The sequence below is a fragment of the Paroedura picta genome, chromosome 9 (assembly GCF_049243985.1).
Source record: "Paroedura picta isolate Pp20150507F chromosome 9, Ppicta_v3.0, whole genome shotgun sequence".
NCBI classification, from domain to species: domain Eukaryota; kingdom Metazoa; phylum Chordata; class Lepidosauria; order Squamata; family Gekkonidae; genus Paroedura; species Paroedura picta.
Genome location: NC_135377.1, coordinates 30011470 through 30032473, shown reverse-complemented (window position 1 = coordinate 30032473; position 21004 = coordinate 30011470).

Below are 21004 nucleotides of genomic sequence, written 5' to 3'. Positions count from 1 at the left end.
ATTACAGAGATCCATGTGTTTTAGAATGAATTTTGACCCCAACAATCTTTTCTGACTGCTACTTATGTTCTTATGCTACGAGATAATGTATTATCTCAAACACACGTAAGGGAAATATGGCAGAAGAAGAAGAGGAGTTGGTTCTTACATGCCAGTTTTCTCTCGCGTCTCAAAGTGGCTTACAAGTGGCTGAGAGAGCCCTGTGGCAAGCCCAAGGTTACCCAGCTGACTGCATGTGGAGAAGGAGTGAGGAATCAAATCCAGCTCGCCTGATTACAGCAAGCTTGGTGTAGTGGTTAGGATAAGGTGACCATTGGTAAAGAGGGACACCATTGACCGGGAGGGGCTTCTTGGTTAAAAATTTGGTCCATATGGAGCAACAAAAATTTTCATAGAACGCAAAAATAGTATTGTAATATCAGGGCTCTCTCAACCTCACCTAACAGGGTGTCTGTTGTGGGGAGAGGAAAGGAAAGGCAAATGTAAGCCATTTTGAGACTCCTTTGGGTAGAGTAGAGAGACATATAATCTTCTTCTTCCTAACCACTACACCAATTGGTTGGTGGGAGAGATAATTAAAACAATATGGAAGCACTCGCACTCCATCTAACCTCCATCCCATCCTTAGAAATGGACCTGGCTTGCCTGATGGAAACCTGGGAGTGGGAGGGTGATATGGTCACCTTGGGACAACTGGCCTTGCCCAGGTATTTTGTCCTTCACTAATCTCTGACCAGAGTCAGGCGGGAAGTGTTGCAATATTGATCCGAGAACCATTTGCCTATTTGGTGCTCCCCATCCCAACACTCCTGGCAACTGAATGCCACAGTGGAGAGTTTTACCATCTGAATGGTGTACTGACCTTCTAATGAACAAACAGATACCCTGTCAAATGTCCTGGAGTTAGTCACTGGGTAGACTGTACAGTTTCTGAGATTAATAGTCTTGCTTTAATGTCTATGCAAAAAACATGGACTCCTCACAGAAGTTGGACCTAGTGTCAGCCATGACAACATTGAGACTCATCCAATTTGTTGCTGGCTCTACACATCAAGCAGGCTACACACTGGGTTTGATTTTTGAGATGGGGATAAATATTGGCCTGTTCAAATATCCAGGGTCCCATGGTTTCTCAGTGGAACAGGCTTCCTCAAGAGGTAGTGGGTTCTCCATCTTTGGAAATTTTTAAACAGAGGCTAGATAGCCATCTGACGGAGAGGCTGATTCTGTGAAGTCAAAGGGGTGGCAGGTTACATTAGATGAGCGATTGGGATGTGAGTGTCCTGCATAGTGCAGGGGGTTGGTCTAGATGACCCATGAGGTGCCTTCCAAATCTACGATTCTACCTTGGCCTAAAGGACAAGAGTGATATGCCATACCCAGTATAGGCAGAGAGCAGATTTATGCTTGCCCAAAGAGACTTATAGATCTAAAGGATTCTGGAATGCTTTGTGGAATCCAACCCTGCCCCCTCCCCCGGCAACTCAGTCAATGTGCTAGTGGAGGACTGGCATTGCTGGTTAACCATATCCATTGACAAAATCATTTCCCAATGCCTCTTCTTCTCCCATTTAAGCCAGCCCCGTGGTATATACTGGAGCTGCACAAGTGGATAGATAGTGAGTCTGGTGGAGAGCTCATGACAAGGCATCAGGAACATCTTATAAGATGCTTATGAATGCTTATGATATGATAATGAAGGCTGCTAAGAAGGAATTCTATGTGACCTATGAAGGAAATGGAAATGCTCTTTAGATTTTTATGCTTTTACTGTTTGCATATCGTTGTTTTATTAAATGGTTTGAGCTCCACAAGAAGGACAAGATATAAAAATAAAGTATTTATTCATCACTATCACTAAACATTAGCAAGTTAAAGTTCCATGCAGCCAACTCACTCCCTACCTGATTGGACCTTGGGGTGTGCTGCCAATAGGGAGATAGGACTCTGTCAGTGAGGGCCAATCAATTCAAATTGCATTCTGCCAATTAGGGCCAATCAGTGCAAATTGCACTTTGTCAATGAGGGCCAATCAGTACAGATTACATGCAGACAACTCAATCCCTACTTGATTGGCCCTTTCTGGGAGTGTGCCACCAACAGGGAGAGAGCACTCTGCCAATGAGGGCCAATTGTGGGGCCTATCTTTCCTCTTCCTGCTGCTTGGCTTGAGGAAGAGGTATTGTCCTATATGAAAGGCCCTGCTTCTAGGAAGGTCCTCCATCCTCAGCCCCTTCCCTCCCTCCATTTCCCCCCAAGCAAGGGAGGGAAGCCAGCTGCTTCCTTTGCCTCCTGTGTTGGTCTCAGGTTTTAGCTGTCTGCTGGAAGGAAGCAGAGACGAGCTGCAAGAGAAGCAGAGATAATCAATATTTTGAAAACAGAATGCCAAGGGATAGACAGAATGCAATAAATGTCTTAACTCAGTCCAGTATGTCAAGGGTTCCCTCAGGCAGCTCAAGGGCATCAGCAGAAGGAGGAGCTCACAAGTTGTGTCCACAACCCAGGCCTCCCAGCCTCAAGTTAATTTAAGCTGTCAGCAGGCTCTCAGTCCTCGCTCTGTAATGACTCTCAGTCTTCTGCAGTCAGCAACTGTCTTGCTACCATGGTGTGGTGCCTTTTAGACTGGAGCTCTCTTCCAGCACATAACTGGTATTGCTTAATTGGCTCAGGTGAATCAGGTGGGCTGACAAGGCAGCGAGCTGCAGCTGGAGAGAAATGAGGAGCTTCTGCAACAACTTTGGAATCGAAGCCCTGGTTTGTCTGCATTTCCATTTACTCCTGCTGGTCAGAGCGCTCTGCCTGTTGAATATCAGATAAGTTCTCATACAGCTAAAGCTTGGGTGAAGCTGGGAGCTCCTGGCAAGGCTTTCCCTCCAAGGAGTCCTCCCTGAGAGGACCTGGTCTCACAATACCTCCTGATGGCCCTGCAGCAGGCCTTTGAAGCGCTTTTTGCTTTCCCTATTCTCCCTTTCCTCAGAGGGGCTGGTGGGATTCAGCAGCCTTCCCCACCCAGCCTGGCCCTTGGGACATGTAGGGTTATGGGAAGGAAGCAGCTCCCCACAGCCTAACATGTCCAGCCTGCTATTTGAAAGATGCAGCTCCTCGTGGCCTTCTCTACCCAGCATGGCCCAGCCTTTAAGAGACTGGGTGTCAGGAAGGAAGAAGGAGACAACCCCCCTCCCCACATGGACTTCCCTACCCAGCCTGGCCCTTTGGGAGATGGGGATGGGTGGGAAGGAGGCTGCCAATCCCCTGTTGCCTTGCTGGAGTATCCTGGCCTTTGGGACAGGTGGGGGAGAAGCAGTTCTCCCATGCATTGCCTACCCACCCTGACCTTTGGGAAATGTGGAGGAAGGGTCTGGAAGGAGGCAGCCCCCCCCCCCCCCCGTGGCTTTCCCTGCCTGGCCCAGCCTTTGGGAAACGTGGGAGGAAGGTGGCAGCTCCCCCAGCAGCCTTTGGAAGATGGGGGGGGGGTAGGAAGGTTGTAACCCAGCCCCTCCATGGCCTGTCTTGCTGGCCTTTAGAAGATGTGGGGTTGGATAGGAAGGTGGGGACCTATATAGACACTGTTTTATGGGGGTGGAGATAGGAGGGCCAGTGTGCCTCCGAAGCAGCTGTTTTCTTCATGAGAACTGATGCCTTCCTCTCATTCTCCCTCCCCCCCAACCTCTTTCGCTGTATGTTTCTCTCTTTTTTATCTTCCTAAAGGTTTCCAGGCCCCCACCTGGAATTTGGCAACCTAGCTGGCTGCACTTGCTGGGCTGACTCAAGGTCAAAATCACCACCAGTTAGTGCTCACTGAGACGTCTGTTCACTACCCCTCACTTATTCTAACCAAAGACCATTCCTGGGACAACCATAGAGTAATACTGTCATAAAAAGGTGGTCAGGTTTAACCTTTTTTTGAATGACCTTGAACACTGGAAATGTCTTAATTCCTTTAAATCTGGAGGTGGGGGGAGCTATACCAATTGTGGCCAAGCTTAGGTCAGGTGCTCTCTAGGGAGTGCATTGCTGCATGCATGGTTTTGTGGGTGAGAATGAAATAGGAAGTGGACCTGGAATGTGTTTGATAAAGCAGGATGGGAATGATGATAAATACAGATCAGTTTCATCTGTGTATTTTCTAAATTGGGTCTGCCTTAAGAGACCCATAGTGGTGACTGGCTGAGCAAAACACAATAACCCTGAAAAAAGTTAGCAAACTAACAATGCTTCACTGCCATCTATTGGCTATAAAAGGAAAAAAAATCACATAAGCACTTTATTGCTTAACTAGTTCTGAAGAAGTTGAGGGGAAAAGATGTGGGAATGAATATTTTTTTCTCATTTGAATAAATTTCCCTATATTTTAACTAATGTGGTTTACATGTGATGCAAAAATATCCTGGAACCAATGTGATTTCTGGCAAGTTTGCCAAGGTTTTATGAGTTTATGAGCATGGTTTGCTCAGGCAATGCAACTCCCTGGGGGGGGGGGAGTGGTTTGTTCCCGGAGAATTGTTTGGACCTCCAAGGCCCAGGGCTCATGGCACCCCTGCAAGCTGTTTTCCAGATGAAAATCACACTGGGATGGGAAGATTATTTTCTGAGTGTTGATGCTCTACATATAATAGTTATAGACATTAATTTTGGCCTCAGCATGAACTGCAAAGGAAAAATCACAATGTTGTTGGCATTTATGTTCCTGCTTTTAGCATTCATCTGTCTGTGATGGGATAAATGAAATCCTATTGTTTGAACCAACAGCTTTAATATTTATATGCATCACTTTAGTTTTGCAAAAAATCATGGTATCTTTTTTCAACCCAGAGTTTTTCAACCCAGAGTTACATTGGCTGGGGTGTCAAAATCATTAGGCTTCTAAGATTGTTTTATGTCCTGGATGCTTTTCTATTTACAGAACGAAAACTGAGTAGCAAATGGTTATACTCTGCGATATTGTTTACTGATGTGTAGGTGATCCAGTCCTGAAAGAAGGAAGTTGTTAAGCCACTTCTTTTTGCAAAAACAAACAAACAAAAAACTGCAACTTGTGTGGAATTTCCCCTAGAATATTTCCAAAGGATTTAAGTGTGGCAAATAATAACAGTTCAGCTCGAACTCTGAAGCTCTCTGAAATAGCCTTGTGGGGAAAAATACTAGATGTACGGACCTGATTAAGATCTGTAGGTGTCTTTTTCCTGTTGAATCCTGAGTTATATTTTTTGCTCCTGGCAATATTTAAACTGGCATAGTACTGGCACGGTTTGTATTTTGGAACATCTCAGAATTTCAGGAGAAAAATTGCTTATTCTCAAAAGGTTGGCTCAAGCCTGGCAACCCAATTTAGAGGACTTTCTATGCATGCATGAAAGGCTAACTTTCCATTCTTGCCATAACTTTGTGCAGAAGTGTTAGGCCTGAATGCAACACAGGGATCAGTTCAATTTGCATAGTTCAATTTGCTTTCATAACTAGCCACGTTGTGATTGGAATCTGAAGCAGCTCAGGTGACATTGGGTAAGAAACAACTCTAAACATTTGACTAGCCTTCTGCATACAAAGTCTTATGCCCTGTTTGTATCGCTTTATTCTTTCACAAATCTTATACGGTAGCTTCATAATCAGAAACATCTGAAGTCACAGTTGGATTAGATAATCCAATTAACATGTTCCAAAACCAGCATTAATCACACACCAGGAAGCGGTTACTGTTTTATTCAGAGTACTTTTAATTGATAGTTTTTTGTTTTGTGAACCGCTGCGAGACAGTTTCTGGGAGTGGTGCTATAGAAATACCATGATAAATAAGTAAAATAAATATGATTGCTCTCTTACATGGCCTAATCTATTTCATGAAAATAAAAGTGAAGTCTTCCTCCACATCTCATCACATGTGAATTATGGCACAAACTAGAGAACTATAGTGTCACTCTGCCATGTGGTTAACAGAGCCACCAACAAAGATGGACTGAAGGACAACATTTGGAGGGCCCAAGTCAGCTGGAGGCCCCTTGAACCTATAATCCAGCTGCATCCAGCTGCATCTTTTCAGTTTTTTGAATACAGTTTAGGCTGCAGCCATTAGGGCTGCAGGGAAGTCTGAGCATAACCCTCTACTATCATTCTAGACTTGCCTTTCTCCATGACTGGAACAAGCTTGCTTAACAGACCATGCTAAGCCGGTACTTGAGCAAGGGCCTGCAAGACAGAGCTCTTATGCCAGGCCTATGGTTGAGGCCAGTGTTGTAGAACATTGGATGCCCCCCCCCCGGAAGACAGACCACCATATTGATCCATTAGCAAGGGTGGCATCACATCTTGACTGTGGAGTAGAGGTGGGGTTATTTTTTTACCTCTATTCTGTTATTACTATGTATAATTTTTGGGGGGTATTAATGGGAGTTTTATGTATGGAGTTTTTTATTATGTAACCCGCTGCAAGCTGGCTTGCCGAGTGGTGGGTAATAAATCAAATAAATAACCAATCCTTCTGGGATTGGTTGCCAGTTTTCAAACATAAAGCATTATTTCCTGAGTTATACCTGCCCCAAACAGAGACCTTAAGCTTCCATTGCAAATAGCCTTGTGTAGTTGTATGTACGCCTCATTGGGCTCCCATATAGGTTTGCCAACATTCAGTGGGACTTGGAGAACTCCTGCTATTACAGTTCATCTCTAGATTGCCAAAATGTTTTCCCCTGGAGAAATGGGCTGTGTTTGAGAGTGGACTCTGGCATTTGACCCTGATGAATTTATTCCCATCCCCAAATCTCACCATCCCCAGACTCCAAGCCCAGAATCTCCAGCTATTTCCTAACCCAAAGCTGGCAACCCTATTCCCCACTGGCGAAACTGGTGGGATATAAATGTAAGTAAATAAATTTAAAAACTGATGAACAGGCAGGCAGATTCTTTTACTACTATAGATTCATGGTTACAATGTCAAGTGATTTTTTTTAAATGATATCTGGTTTTAATCAGATTCATTTAGGTGGATTTGTTGTCTGAGGGTCCGTGGTGGCTCTCAGCAGCCCCAGTGGTTAGTGATGATGCATATTAAACTTTGTATGTAGCAAGATTGATATTCAGTTGGATGAAATGGAGCATGGCACGGCACTGGGTTGAATCAGATTGCTTGCTTTAAATGACTAGTATATTATCAAGCTCCTTATGCAGAAGCACATGCATAATTTATTATTATTATTTTATTATTACATTTATAGCCTGCCTTCCTCCTGGGACTCAAGGTGGGTTACAGAAAAGTAAAAACACCATAAAACCCCCACCCTAAAACATTATTGTCGAGGCCAGGTCACCAACAGATTAGTACCCACAGAGCCTGCAGGGGGCATAAGCAGATAAGCGGTCCCTCAGATAGGCTGGGCCCAAGCCCCAGTTGAAGTATCCTGCACAAAAGAGCTTAAGAATTTTTCTCTCTGACTATACTAGTTGGGACATAAGTCTCCCCCATACACACTACTGAGTCACGTGTTCTCCAACAGAAATACAAATGTATCACATCTACACCGATACATCTACAAAGCTAAACAAAACATAGTCTGTGAATAAATGTTGCCTTTGGATGAGGTACCTCCAAGATAGCCAATGAATACTTAAAAAATGTATTGCTCACACAACGTTTTGTGGCTTGGGAAGAAAAAAAATAGCTCTTTAAACTATTTACATTTTCAATCCAAAACAGAAGCAAGCTGTCTATGATAACAGAGGAACGAAATCCGCCCACCCTCCCCCACCTAAAATTACCAGGTTTACTATCCAACAAGGAAACCATTTCTAACATTCTGTTAACTACACCTTGGCTTGTGTTAAATGGCTTATTCAAAAGGGATTAAACATTACAGTTTGTATTGCCTACATCTCCCTAGCAGCAAGGCTATGCCTATTTACCTCTTCAGGATTCTGGAACACGCTCAACACAGTTCTTTCAAAGGTTGTGCTTTCCCCCTCCCCCCAGTTCATGCATACTGTCTGCTATGTATTCATTTTGTCTTATCATACCAGTTTCCAGCCAATATGAAGGACATGATCCCAGCAACATTAAGAATTTCTTAGCACCACTGACTGTAAATCCCATGTCAGCCTGTGGCAGCAAAAATAAGTTATTTGCCTAAAAGACTAACAAATTTACAATGCAATTATCTGCCATGTTACTACTGCACCATTAAGATGGCAGAAGCAGGCCTGCTTGGCTTCAATCATTCTATAGACATATAAGTCTTTATGGTCCCGCAAGACTCTGTTGCTTTTGTACAGGATCTGTCTCTAACATTCTCAGTAGAAACATAAGCCGCAACCCAGTTAAAAGTAAGCACTTTTAAATGGCCTTTCCAGCTAAGATATGGGTCTTCTAGGCCAGGGGTAGTCAACCTGTGGTCCTCCAGATGTTCATGGACTACAATTCCCATGAGCCCCATGCCAGTATTTGCTGGCAGGGGCTCATGGGAATTGTAGTCCATGAACATCTGGAGGACCACAGGTTGGCTACCCCTGCTCTAGGCAGTAAACATTTGAAATATTTTTAAAGCATTTTATATATTGTGGTGCCATGACTGAGAAGGGCCTTACTTGAGTAGCCAGCTGTCTAGCTACAGCTGCTGAAAGCATCCAAAGTAGATCCAAAGCAGAGTGCCACCTGTGTATGCAGACTATTGAAACTCTGGCTTACTCCTCCACTGCCATGTATAATGCCTGAACCTGGCATCAGCCTAGAATGCAGAAGAGCCTACCACACATGAAAAGGCCTTCCTGGTTTTAGAACTATTTGTGCCACCAAAAAGAAGGTCATATGTGGATTCCTGAAACAACAGGTTTCTAAAATAGATACTGTAGCTCCATTTACAGTGTTCTTTTACAAGTTGGATATTCAGGATACCAGATCCCCCCCCGGGGGAGGTACCATGCTCCCAGGTCCCACCGGTCAATCAACTGTCCAGCAAGGGAGACAGACAGCATAAAAAAGAGAGGAATATCATCCCTGCATGACTCAGAAGTGATGTAGGCTAAGGTCACGAGAGCTGAAGGGAGGTAAGGTGGGACATGTTGCTGCCACAACGGCAGCCCCCCTCCCTCCCTCCAACTGGGCTCACTGGCAGTGATGGCGGACCCCCTCCCACCCTCCAACTGGGTTCACCGGCGGTGGCTCCCCTCCCTCCCTCCAACTGGGTTCATTGTCACCTCCTGAGCGCGGGCCTATTGGTTTCCTGCCTGCACGGTTGGTGCAGGTCAGGTGGGGGCCGAGGGCGGGCCTCTGCCTGGCACTCCTGTGCAGGCCAGCCACAGGGCCAGCCAGGGCAGAGCGCCACTGCCAGCCATCCTGCTGGCCGAGGGGCAGTGAGGGAGGGAGGCAGGGAGGGGGCTCTGGCTGGGCCATGGTGCCACAGGTAGCGGGACTTTTTTAAAGGACCCGGGCAGTACATGGGACGATGTCCTGGAAGGCATAAGTGTCCTGTGGGAGTCAGGACAGATGGGCAGCTTAATGTAGGGACATCAGGATTACAGTCTGTGTTTTTGCGCAAAAATTCTATGGTAGAAACTAATTCTACAATAGAGTTTCTCCCAAAAACCCAGAAAATTACCCTGATGTCCCTGACATGTCTACATCACTTCCAGGCCATGTTGGAAGTAATGTGGGCACCTTGCTGATACATTAGATGAGGCTCTCTGTTCCTGGCAAACCCATTCTCTATTCCTTGCTGGCTGCCCAGAAGTACCTGGCAACCCTATAATGTATTAATCTAGTAAAGTAAATGCCAAAGCCATATCTTCATTCATTTAGGGCAACTGGATTCTAATCACTTTATAGTAATGTGAATCTACAATCAGAGAACACTCTTAAAACCCAGTGCAGAGTTGCATCTTTCATTTATATATTTTCTACTATAGTGATGGAATATATAGGATAGCAATGTTGCATCAGTAATACACAATATAATACTATGACAATTTGCATACATGACTCTAAGCAGCTACTCTGCAATGATTTAGATTTAGAATGATACTGTAGAGTTATTGCAGAATACACAGTCTGAGAATTTCACTTTGACCTTATGAGATTCTGAACCTTTAGAAGGTTGAAGAACTTTTTCTCTATTGGTGACTTGTAACTTTGCATACAAATTATGGCCTGTTCAGCTATGTTTTCTCATTTATAACTTATGATTAAGATCAATTTGTTTTACCATTTCCAAAGACATCATTTTCATGTATAAGACATAAAAAGCATTGCTATACATTGATTTTCCAGGAGAGGGAGTGAGGCATCTACAGACATACCTTTTTCTCACTAAGTGAGGCCTGTGTCCTATATTTAATTGTCAACTCTGGGCACTTACATATGTGTAGCAGAGACTGTCTGTTTTTGCACCACAATGCGATGTTTCCACACAGAAATCAAACATGAGCAACAAATGGAAACATCTAAGGAAAAGTATTCCGAAAATAGGTATGTTTTAACACCATGTGACGTTCTGCTAATAAAGGCGACTGACTGAAAACCATGTGATGTTGCAAACATGTGCATCATGCAGCAGTATGATGTGCTAATGTGTGAATGTGAAAATGTATTTCCAGTGCTGGTCTGAGGGCATTCGTTAAATAGTTGTTTGTAGTCTCAAAATAGTTCCGATTTTAAACATACTATTTTTCTTAACGGTGCTGAGACTTGTATTCTGCTCACTTAGTAGTGTCTTTGTTTATTTATTGACACATTTATATTCCCAGGAAATCTTCTTCATCTGGAGGGGGTGATCATGGTTGGAAGAAATGGCACTGGGGGCAAAGAATATATATATTTTTAAAGCTCTCTTTACTTTAAAGTGTCTAAACTGATTGGCACCAGTATTCCTGAAGGACCATCTCCTTCTGTATTGTCCAGCCTGCCATTTAAGAAGTGCATCTGAAGCAAACTGTCCTAAGAAGATGGAGAGGTGGTAACTTGGGCAGGGCATTTTAAGCATTGGCACCTTTTTAATGCCCCCCCAGCACCCGGGCATTCAGTTAAAATGCTTTTATTTTGGTGGCTATTTTACATTAGTTATGGTTTATTCCTGGTCAGAAGTCCTAGTGAACAGTGGTTGTTTTATGCAGATTTTGATTTTAATTATCATTTATAGTAATAATTTATAATGATCTTATGGTATGAAGCAACCAAGCAGGAACACGGGGAGGTGGCATACAAACGTCTTAAAGAATTATCCCTTTCTTAGCACCTGCCTTGTTCACTTATTTGGTGAAGCAAGAACATCTGACAGAGCCAGATATAGATTTCCAACATGATGTATTTTTTCACTAAAACCCAGAAATCTTATTGAAGAAATTGGCAGGGAAAGCAAATGATTTGCAAACATTTTTTTGTATGTGTTAAATATTTGCAGAACAATCCTAAGAACATTTTTCCTGGGAGTAAGCCCCATTTTGGGGGATTCAGTAGCATCCTGAGTAGATCTGCTTAGGATTGTACTATTAATTATACAAGGTAGTCTTCCTATGCCTTTTCAAATGCATACTTAACAGAACATTTGGGGGGGGGGACTGACTTTCACATATATTTTAGGCCAAGCTTAGTTGTTGTATATTTTTGATGGTAGTGGAAGTTTCATATAACGGCCATTCAAGAAAACTGGCATATGTAACAGTACAACAACTGAGGCCCGAGTTTCATCTTTAAAACTATTGAGTAGAAGGGTAAAACTCTGGGCCTTTTCGCACGGGGATCTTTGTTGCAAATTGTTTGCGGAATGAAAAATCGCCATTTAAAATAGTGGAATTCGTCGTTATGCATACCTGCCTTTGTAGTGGAATCAGTTGCGTTTTTTAGCGTTTCCCACAGGCTTCCGGTCTCGGCAGAAATTGCTAGAAAGGAAGCGCTATTGCCAAGCTCGTCCCGCCCCTGGCCGTCAAGCAGCCAATGGGCAGCCGTTAGCATGCTCCCAAACAGCCCCTTTCCCTTTAAGAAAGTTTTTAAAAAAAAAAAACCAGACCCATAGCAACGAATCTAGGTAGATTCATTGCAACGGAGACCCATCCAGCTGCCTAATGTGAGCTGTCGTTTGATTGTATGATCGTTGGCACGCTGCCTCGAGTGATAAAAAAAAAATCCCCCCCCCTCTCACGGGCCCGATTTTCGGCTGAATTAATGTGTAAAAAATAAAGGGACTTTATTTCAGCAAACGGGCTTTTATGTGGTTTGTGCTTAGTGACTAAAGGTGAAGGACTGAAGCCAGGGAAGCCTCTAAACAGAAAGAGGCTCGCTGGTGCGTTTATCCCCGCTCGCTCGGAGAAAAAAAAATGGCGATCGCTTCACCGGAAGTTTGGAGGACAGGCTCAGGAGGAGGGACTTTGAAGAACCCGCAACAATGGTAATGCACAGGTCTTTAGCGCTAGTGTTGCAGATTGGTTGCAGGAGTGTATCGCTATCCGGAGGGTGAATCCACTTTTCTGGATTCCCCTGAAAGCGCTACAACGAAGCGCTTTTTGCTGATTGGTTTCAGGAGTGTTGCAGATTGTCTGCGATGTCGTGCGTTAAGGCAAATTAGTAGCGTTTTCAATTAGCAACCATTGTGCTATTTTGAAGCCGTGCGAAATGGCCCTCTGTTTAGGATTTCACTATTAGGCATCCATCAAGACTTTTCATGTTTTACAGTCTCTTCTGCATTTCATGGTCTGAATCCCTGAATGGATTTCCACATACCATTGATCGAATATAGTGTCATGAGTTGAACAGATGGCACAAACCTATTCAAGATTCATATGAAAAAAAAAATCATGCAGTTTAAGTTTTCTGTCTTTCTATTATATATTTCTTAGCCCAAGACCAAATTCAGCAATGCTAGAATGGCTGTGCATTTTACTCCACAGGAAGTAGAAAAGGAAATGTTTCAAGTACATGTATAATTCCATAAGTAATGACAAACTTTAGCACAATGGGATGTCAAGAGAAGGTAAAAATTGCCATGAAATTATGAACCCCCCTCCTAGTTTTTCTGTAACTCTCAAACTCTAAAATGGAACAATGCAGAACAAATGCTCAGTATAGAATCATAGAAATGCCTGGAAACTTTGGAGGTGGAGCTAGGGGTGGACAGGATTTGAGGCAGGGAGAGACCTCATTGGAGTATAATGCTATGGAGTCCTCTCAGCAAAGCAGCCATTTTTTTCAGTGAAATTGATCTCTTTAGTTTGGAGATGAGCTCTAATTCCATTTCCTTATATACAAAATGGGAATGACCATTCCATACATATAGGTAGAAGGTGAATAATAAATTAACATACAGCATGATGAAAATATTCAACAGATTCTATAACGAAACAGGAATAACAAGCTTAGTTTTCAAAGTTACCATTTGTTTCAGTTTAATTCCAGGAGAAAACATAGTGGAGGAAATAAATATGTCAAAATGTGTGAATAATGGGAAGATGTATAGATGGAATCCCCAGGAATCAATACGGATATTGGTTTCTTATCTAACATATGCCTACCTCATTCAGCCCTTACATCTACATTCTTCAAAATCCCCCAAAAGGTCATACATCCTCTATTTTATTTTATCTGGGATAATATATTTGTGTAATAGATTGAAATGTAATATAATGCATAGTATAATGAAATAGAATTTGGAATCGTAGGTTGGCATGTCTTTCACTGGTTTGGTGACAGGGGGGTTATTCCACACAGCCAATCACCCTATATCAAAGAAGAAGATGTTGTAAAGTTGCTTCCATGTTTGAGAGGAGAAAGATGGAGAGTAATGGCAGGGTCTCAGTTAATTACTCTCTGCATTCCACAATTAAGAATACATCTGCTTCTTGAGACCAACAGTTACCTACTTGAACCAATTGACAAGAAGCTTGACAAACCACACACAAAAAGACACACAAACACAAATTAACAGTTAGGGCTTTACAAAATATGAATATTTCAGAGTCAATGTTAGGTGAAGGATCCTTGAGAAGTATCTATAACTAGTACAGGCAAACTGCTTCTTGGGTTTTTATTTATAACCCACTTTTCTACCTTTCAAAGCCGCTTTAAGATATTCTTGCAAGTTTATTTATGAATCTGATCAACAGAGTGTTCTCACCCTTGCTTCAAGATACTGCATTTAGTATTTTGAAGTAGTATGTTTTTCAGCGTGGGAGTTCTCATGGGGGAAGCAAATGTTTCATGTATGCTAGTTTTGTGGTTCTGCCACTGTGGGACTGTGGTTTCAGTGGTGATTACTAGTTCTCTTCACTGCCTAGCATGCCTCTTTTACCACTTAAACAAGCGGGCTGATGTTGTGGTGGGGCTAGCAGCCAAAGGGTAATGAGTCAAATCTAACCAATACACAGAAAGCAATTCTGTGCAACTCCCTGCTATAGCAAGCTATAATTAGTTAGTAGACTGGAGAAGGGATACCTTACACAAAATTACGATTTCAGTGAAGAGGACGGCACATAACAGAAATAACCTCACTTAATTGCTCAAATTTCATAGAAGAAGGTACATCTTTCACTTGCAATAGAATCAGGCTTTGTATTATTCTATTTTCCTGTTATGGGTTATTGCCTTTAATTTCATTTCATTTTGGGTTATTGCCTTTAATTTTATTTCATTTATGTTCATTGTTCATATGACACCTGCCATAGAATAGTGTCTTCTAGCTCTCTTTTGTATTGACTGATTTGTTTTTTACTTTGGTTGCCAAGTCAACTTCAGATCCCAAGAGCCGAGCTGCAGTGTATGAGCCACAGGGTCTTATAGTGGTGTGCCCTGGCTGCAGAGTAAGTGCCCCTGGGTTTTGATTAATCTGTGCCAAATGGCCTGCATGCTTACATTTCCAGCACTACCATCCAAGAGATTAGTACCATCTAGATGCTTTTCTTGCATCCTTTTGCAGCACAGAGATAAACAACAAAGTATGCTTTTGCTGGCCAACAAACTTGTGAAGACTTCCTTGGAGATTTAATCAATCCATTACATAATACTGCTCAGAGCCCCTGATCTGGATTGGCCAGACTAGCCCAATCTCATTAGATCTTGGAAGATAAGCACAGTCAACCCTGGTTAGTACTTGAATGGTAAACCACCAAGGAAATCCAGGATTGCTGTGCAGAGTCAGGGAATGGCAAATCACCTCTGTGCATCTTTTGCTCTGAAAATCCTAAAGATCACTATAAGGTGGCTGCAACTTGGCATCACTTTTTACCAGCATTACTCATAAGTGTACTGTGGTCACAATTTACTTCCGAGGTTGAACACTGTGTAGGTAATTTGGCAGCAGCCACAGATCCTTAGGCGAATCCAGCAAAGGGTCAAAAGATGGTCAAAACAAAACAGAGGCAGGAAGGTCAGTAGTGACACGCTACTTTCACAGCCAGTCTTTCCCTCTTTTTGCCCTTTGTAATAGGAGCACTCATCTTGCAGCTAGACTGTATCATGCGGGTGTGCTCAGTCTGGATCCAGGTGTCCCTGGGCTGCTAATTGCATGCTTCATCATCTATCCAACATTTCATGCTGAACCCACCTTAGTCTATGCTCCAGTGGTTCTGGAGATGGAGACTATGTGAGGTGGATGGTGGGATGCTCCCTGGTACTGAACTGTAGGGCTGTACAACTGACAGTCCTTGAATTGTTGGTTGGCTACCCATAATAGCCCCAAAAGACTTACCAGTGGGGCCTGTTGCTGCGCAGGAGATCCGCTGCCACGATAGGACCTGGAATCTGGAGGGACTTCAAATCCCAGCATCCTCTAGGGGTGGCTGAAAGCTGGTGGTAGGAGGGGCTGAGCCAGGCGTTTGTTTAATGGACATGATGGTGCAGCTAGGCCTCTTTCCCTTCCCTGCTCTGCCATGGTAACCCACCCTCCCACCCTAGGGTGAAGAAATTGGGTGGCAGGAGATCCACTAGAGGCAGCACCAGAGAGTTTCCCCATGTGCCACCTCCCATTCATCAGCAGGCCAAGGTCTGGTTACCGGGCTGGGTAGCCAGGAAAAGCCATAGAGAGGGCATGTTGGGGCTGCCCTACGGTTGGCTGAACACGGTTGGCTAGATCTAACTTTTGCGCTGGCCACGCTCAGTTTAACAAAGGCAGTGACCAAATTCATGCCAAAGCATATGTCCAGTGTCCTTACTGAGGTGGTAAGTATCCCCTTGCGAGGCAACTGGCTGTGGATTCAGACTTTCTTCACATACCCATTCCTCTTCTGAAGAGTCCTCTGCTCCATTCATGTGCTTAGCTGACCCACAACGTATCAGCTGGAATCGAGGGAAGCTGTTAGGGAGGTAGCCCAAGTTAGGCATCCTATCTATTGGGTTCCTTGTGAGAGAGCCAGTACCAGTAAGCAATTTAAGTTACTGTCACCCCTTGCACTCATTACCATATTCTGACCCATTTGCACTTTCATCTTTCACATGATAATCCAGTCTGTTATGTGCTCATCTCACAATGTTAGAATTACACACCATTTAATTTGATTAGGAACTTGATTAGTTAAGAACAAGTCATGAAAAACTATAAAAAATTTAGTGAGATGTAGATGCATAACAGATATAACACATACATCTCTTTCTCTCTTACCAAAGTTTGTCACAATAAAAGAAGAAAATTGCGTGCAATTATGTTGAACGGTCTTGAAATGCTGAATGTTCTTTTATCAAAAACTGACAGATGTCCTGAGGGAAAACTATATGGAGCACAAAGGATCCTTGATTGGATCCCCCAGTGTGTAATTTAGTATTGTGGTCAAGGTGATGGGAAAGGGAGGTTAACTGTTTCTCCAAGCCATTTCTTCTACTGACAATCCCTCCACCCCCAGCTCCTTTTGGAAAAGGAACTGGAACAGTCCGGTATCCTTTTTACCTATTGTGAGCAGCTGGGTAGGGAAGTTTGAACTGAGAAAATGTCACAGGAGCAAGTAAAAGAACCCCTCTCCATCACCATGGTTCCAAATTGTAGTGGACTCCCCCTGGGAGCTTGTTGAAGCTGAATGACATGTGATGTCATTAATTTATAGATCCAAAGCATTGTACATAGCAACTCTAAAATTAAATGATAAGAACTAATACAGATTCTCTGTATTTCCATCTATAAGACAGGTAACTTACATTTGTACTTTTAAAGTGGTGGACTCCCAGCATCCTAGATTTTGGGGGGATCATTGCTAAACACTGCAATAATTTATGACAGTTATTACACCTGTTTGTGCCATGATGCTGTCTTTAAAATGTCCAATTTATCCCATCAGGAACACTTCATTATTTTCCACAACCTTGTTTGGCTGGTGAAAACTGAGAGTGGCTGAGAAGTCTAAATATACAGCCTTGTGAAAAATTCACAGTCATCTCAAATAACTATTTGTTTATGATGTAATGTAGTCATGCAGTTGCTAGCAATTAGCTTATTTCTAAACCCTGACTACACTACATTTTATTTATTTACTTCAGTTTTACCTCACCTTTCTCCCCAACAGGGACCAAAAGCACCTTATCATTATCTTCTCCCTCATTTTCTCTTCTGAACAAACTCTGAAAGGTGGTGGTGGGGGGGATGTCACCCAGAAAGCTGAGGTCACCCAGAAAGCTTGGATGGTGTGGTGGGGATTCTAAACTGGCTCTCCTAATTCAGCATTCTAACCATGATACCACATTGGCCTTCAATTTCATAACAGCTAAACATAATATTACTTGCCTCTGCCTGTTTTTTCTTAGTCTGAAAAAATGCCTTTAATACAAAGTCTGGCAATTTTCTCAGATTTCACTTCTATAAGTAATTTTGAGATAGCTTAAGTGAATTTGCTTATCCACTGCTTAAATATCAGAGTTAAAGGAAACATTGTGAGTATCCTAAAATCCCCATGTGAGTTATCATGGAAAATATTTTCTATGACCACACGTTGAATTTCTGAAAAATACTCTTCTCTTGCAAGCAATTTTAGACTAGCCCTGTGGTTAAAGAAATAACTTTCTTTGTATATCATATATATAATGTATATGCATTTACATTTAAAACAGGAGCATTCTCACAAGGCTCCTGAGATCTTAATTTCTTTAGTGCTACAACTGTAGGAAAGGTCAGTTTGACTAAATATGCTGCTGATTTTTCTGACTACTTTGCTTTAAAAATCTAGGTTGCTTTTATCATTTGTCCACAGGCAGGGACCAAATGGCAAATGTCCTTCTTCTATTTGTATTAATGCAAATTAATAGAAATTGCTATTTTGTGAGTCAAATGCATTACAGTTGTATATAGAATAAATAGATTAAGAATGGCATTGAAGGATTAAAATGGTGTAAAATCTGAGACAAATGAAGACAGGACAAAACAGGCAAGAAGAAAGAGCTGTGAGCCCCTCCTTAACATTTAAACCTGCATACCTATTTACCTTTGCATCTATATTGTTGGCCTTTTATGAGCCTTCCGATCCCATGTTTTGTCTGTCTGTTTTTAAATGCCTTCTGAATTACCAGTTTGTCTGTATATCCTATTTCTTATCCTTGTAGTATACCCTGAGAAGAGTTACACCTTTCTCAGTCTGGTTGAAGTTGAAGGACAGGACAACACTGTCAGTCTCTCCGTCCAGTCCCCTCCTCCCTAGCACTTTTGAATTCATTTTCAGCACCATTCAAGATTGGTCTCCTGCCCAAATCCTAAGTTTGGGCTGTCTTGAAACACGGGATCTTATCCTGACAAGACTGTCCAAGTTCTTCATTTATGCATATACCTACTAATTTGAGGTTTCCTTTATGCTTCATGGTCCTTTGGGTTATACAATGGAGAAAAACTGCTATTCTATTATTTTAAGAGAAATTATAAAAAATATATACATCTGGAATCAATGCATTCTGAAATACTTGAAAAGTGATTCCTTGCATATTTGGGAACACAGAACATTTCATATCCCTTTATTCGGAGTGGTAAAATATATGTTTTGCTGACAGGTCATTTTTGTCAAATCTTATCATCTTAAGTCAGTGTGTGGGTGGTCTTTTTAGGAGCTAAAAGGAGGAAGCACATAACATAGATTTGTGGAGTACAAAGTGGGTTACCACACAGTTTCTGTGGGTATATGGCATGTTAGCTTTCACTATGCATATAACATCCAATAATCCACTTAACATGCACTGCATGAAGGAACCAACAGGACATTGGCAGTTCATCTTTTTTTTCTTCTTCAAATTGCACTTCTTTGTAGTAGCCCACTTAACAGAGATGACAAATATGGTCCAAACATAACAAAGTAAAATACAGCTCAGAGACTTGTTCTAAAACATAAGCATAAGAAAAATATGGGGTTTTTTTTATACTTCACTTTTCAAAACTTGAAGGAGTCTCAAAGTGGCTTAAATACACCTTTCCCTTCCTTTCCTTACAACTGATACCTCGTGAGGTAGGCGGGCTGAGAGAGCTCTAACAGAACTGTTCTGCAAGAACAGCCCTAAGAAAACTGTGACTAACCCAAAGTCACCCAGCTGGCTGCATGTGTGGGTAGGGGATCAAATCCGGTTCTCCAAATCAGAGTCCACTGCTCTTAACCTCTAAACCATGCTGGCTCCCTGAGAGTAAAATTTTCTGAGGAAGGAAATTTTAAAAGGCTTTATATTGAAGACATAACTTCAACAGGAAGGTATGTATACAGGAATGTACCCTGGTATATTATGAGCTTTCAGCCAAAGTAATACTTTGATATGCATAACTATATAATATTTAATTGTATAAAGCCATCACTTTATTAAGGAAGTAATAACTGAGGAAGGATTCCTGTTGCAAACGGGCACTTATCTTGGACCCCATTTTGGTTACCTCACAATTCTTCAATTTCTTCAAATATTTTGGTTTAATAAATTATACAAAGAAGAATTCATTGGATTGTGAAATATATTTATTAATCAGCTGGAATTATTAATCCTTATTGTTTTATTTAAACTTCAAAACAGACATTAACTGTCAAGGACAAAATAATGAAAAGATGGGAACAATACACTGAAGAACTAAACAAAAGAGATAAGAGGATAGCAGACTCCTTGAAGAAGAACTTACAGGTTCAGGAAGTATAGTGACAGATGTACTGAGAGCAACTGGGAGAAGCAAACTACCAGGAGTAGATGGGATATCAATACAGCCATCAATAGGGTTCAATCAAAACAAGATTTGCCAACAAGCATGAAATGAAAAACAATGGTTCAGGCTAGAAACATTCAATTTACATTCCTATTTTTAAAAAAGTGACTGCAGCAGCTATCAAGAATTTGGGAGTGATCCCTTACAAGTCCCTCCCTTACAAGTCCCTCCCTTACAATAGAGGCTCAGATCATTATATTTATTAATTCATTTGTCATATATCGGATCTATTGTCTATCACAACATGTAATAAATATAATTCATTCAAAAGTTGAAATCAATTAAAACAAATTAAAATACCAGCAATTAGTGATCTCTCCATTGATGTGCCTCTTCCAGGGGTAGCTGGTGAGGCCCTGTATGTGAGTGGATTCATTTGTCTGAACAGGCTTCAATCGTAAGCCTGGCGGAAAAGCTCTGTTTTGCAGGCCCTGAAATGTAGTAATCCAGGCATTCTTCCATCTCCACCAGGCAAAGCTATTAGTGGCCTACCTGACCTCAGAAATCCTAGCCACAGCCATCCAGGTGATGGTCACTTCCAGACTAGATTACTGTAATTTGCTCTATGCAGGACTATTCTTAGGCTTGACCTGGAAACTGCAGTTGATACAGAATATAGCTGCTCAGGCCCTCACAAGGACACTTTGGAGGACCCATATATGACCTATGGTCCAGCAGTTCCACTGGCTGCTGGTTGAATTCCGGATCAAGTTTAAGGTTTTGGTTTTAATTTTTAAGGCCATATGTGGCCTAGGCCCTGTGTATTTAAGGGACTGCTTCTCCCCATATGCCCTCAGAAAAGCTTTAAGATCTCCAAATCCCAACACATTGTTGATTCCCATCCATAAATAAGTGCATCTTATTTGATTGTAGCCCTAGCCTGGTGGAACAAGCTGCCAATT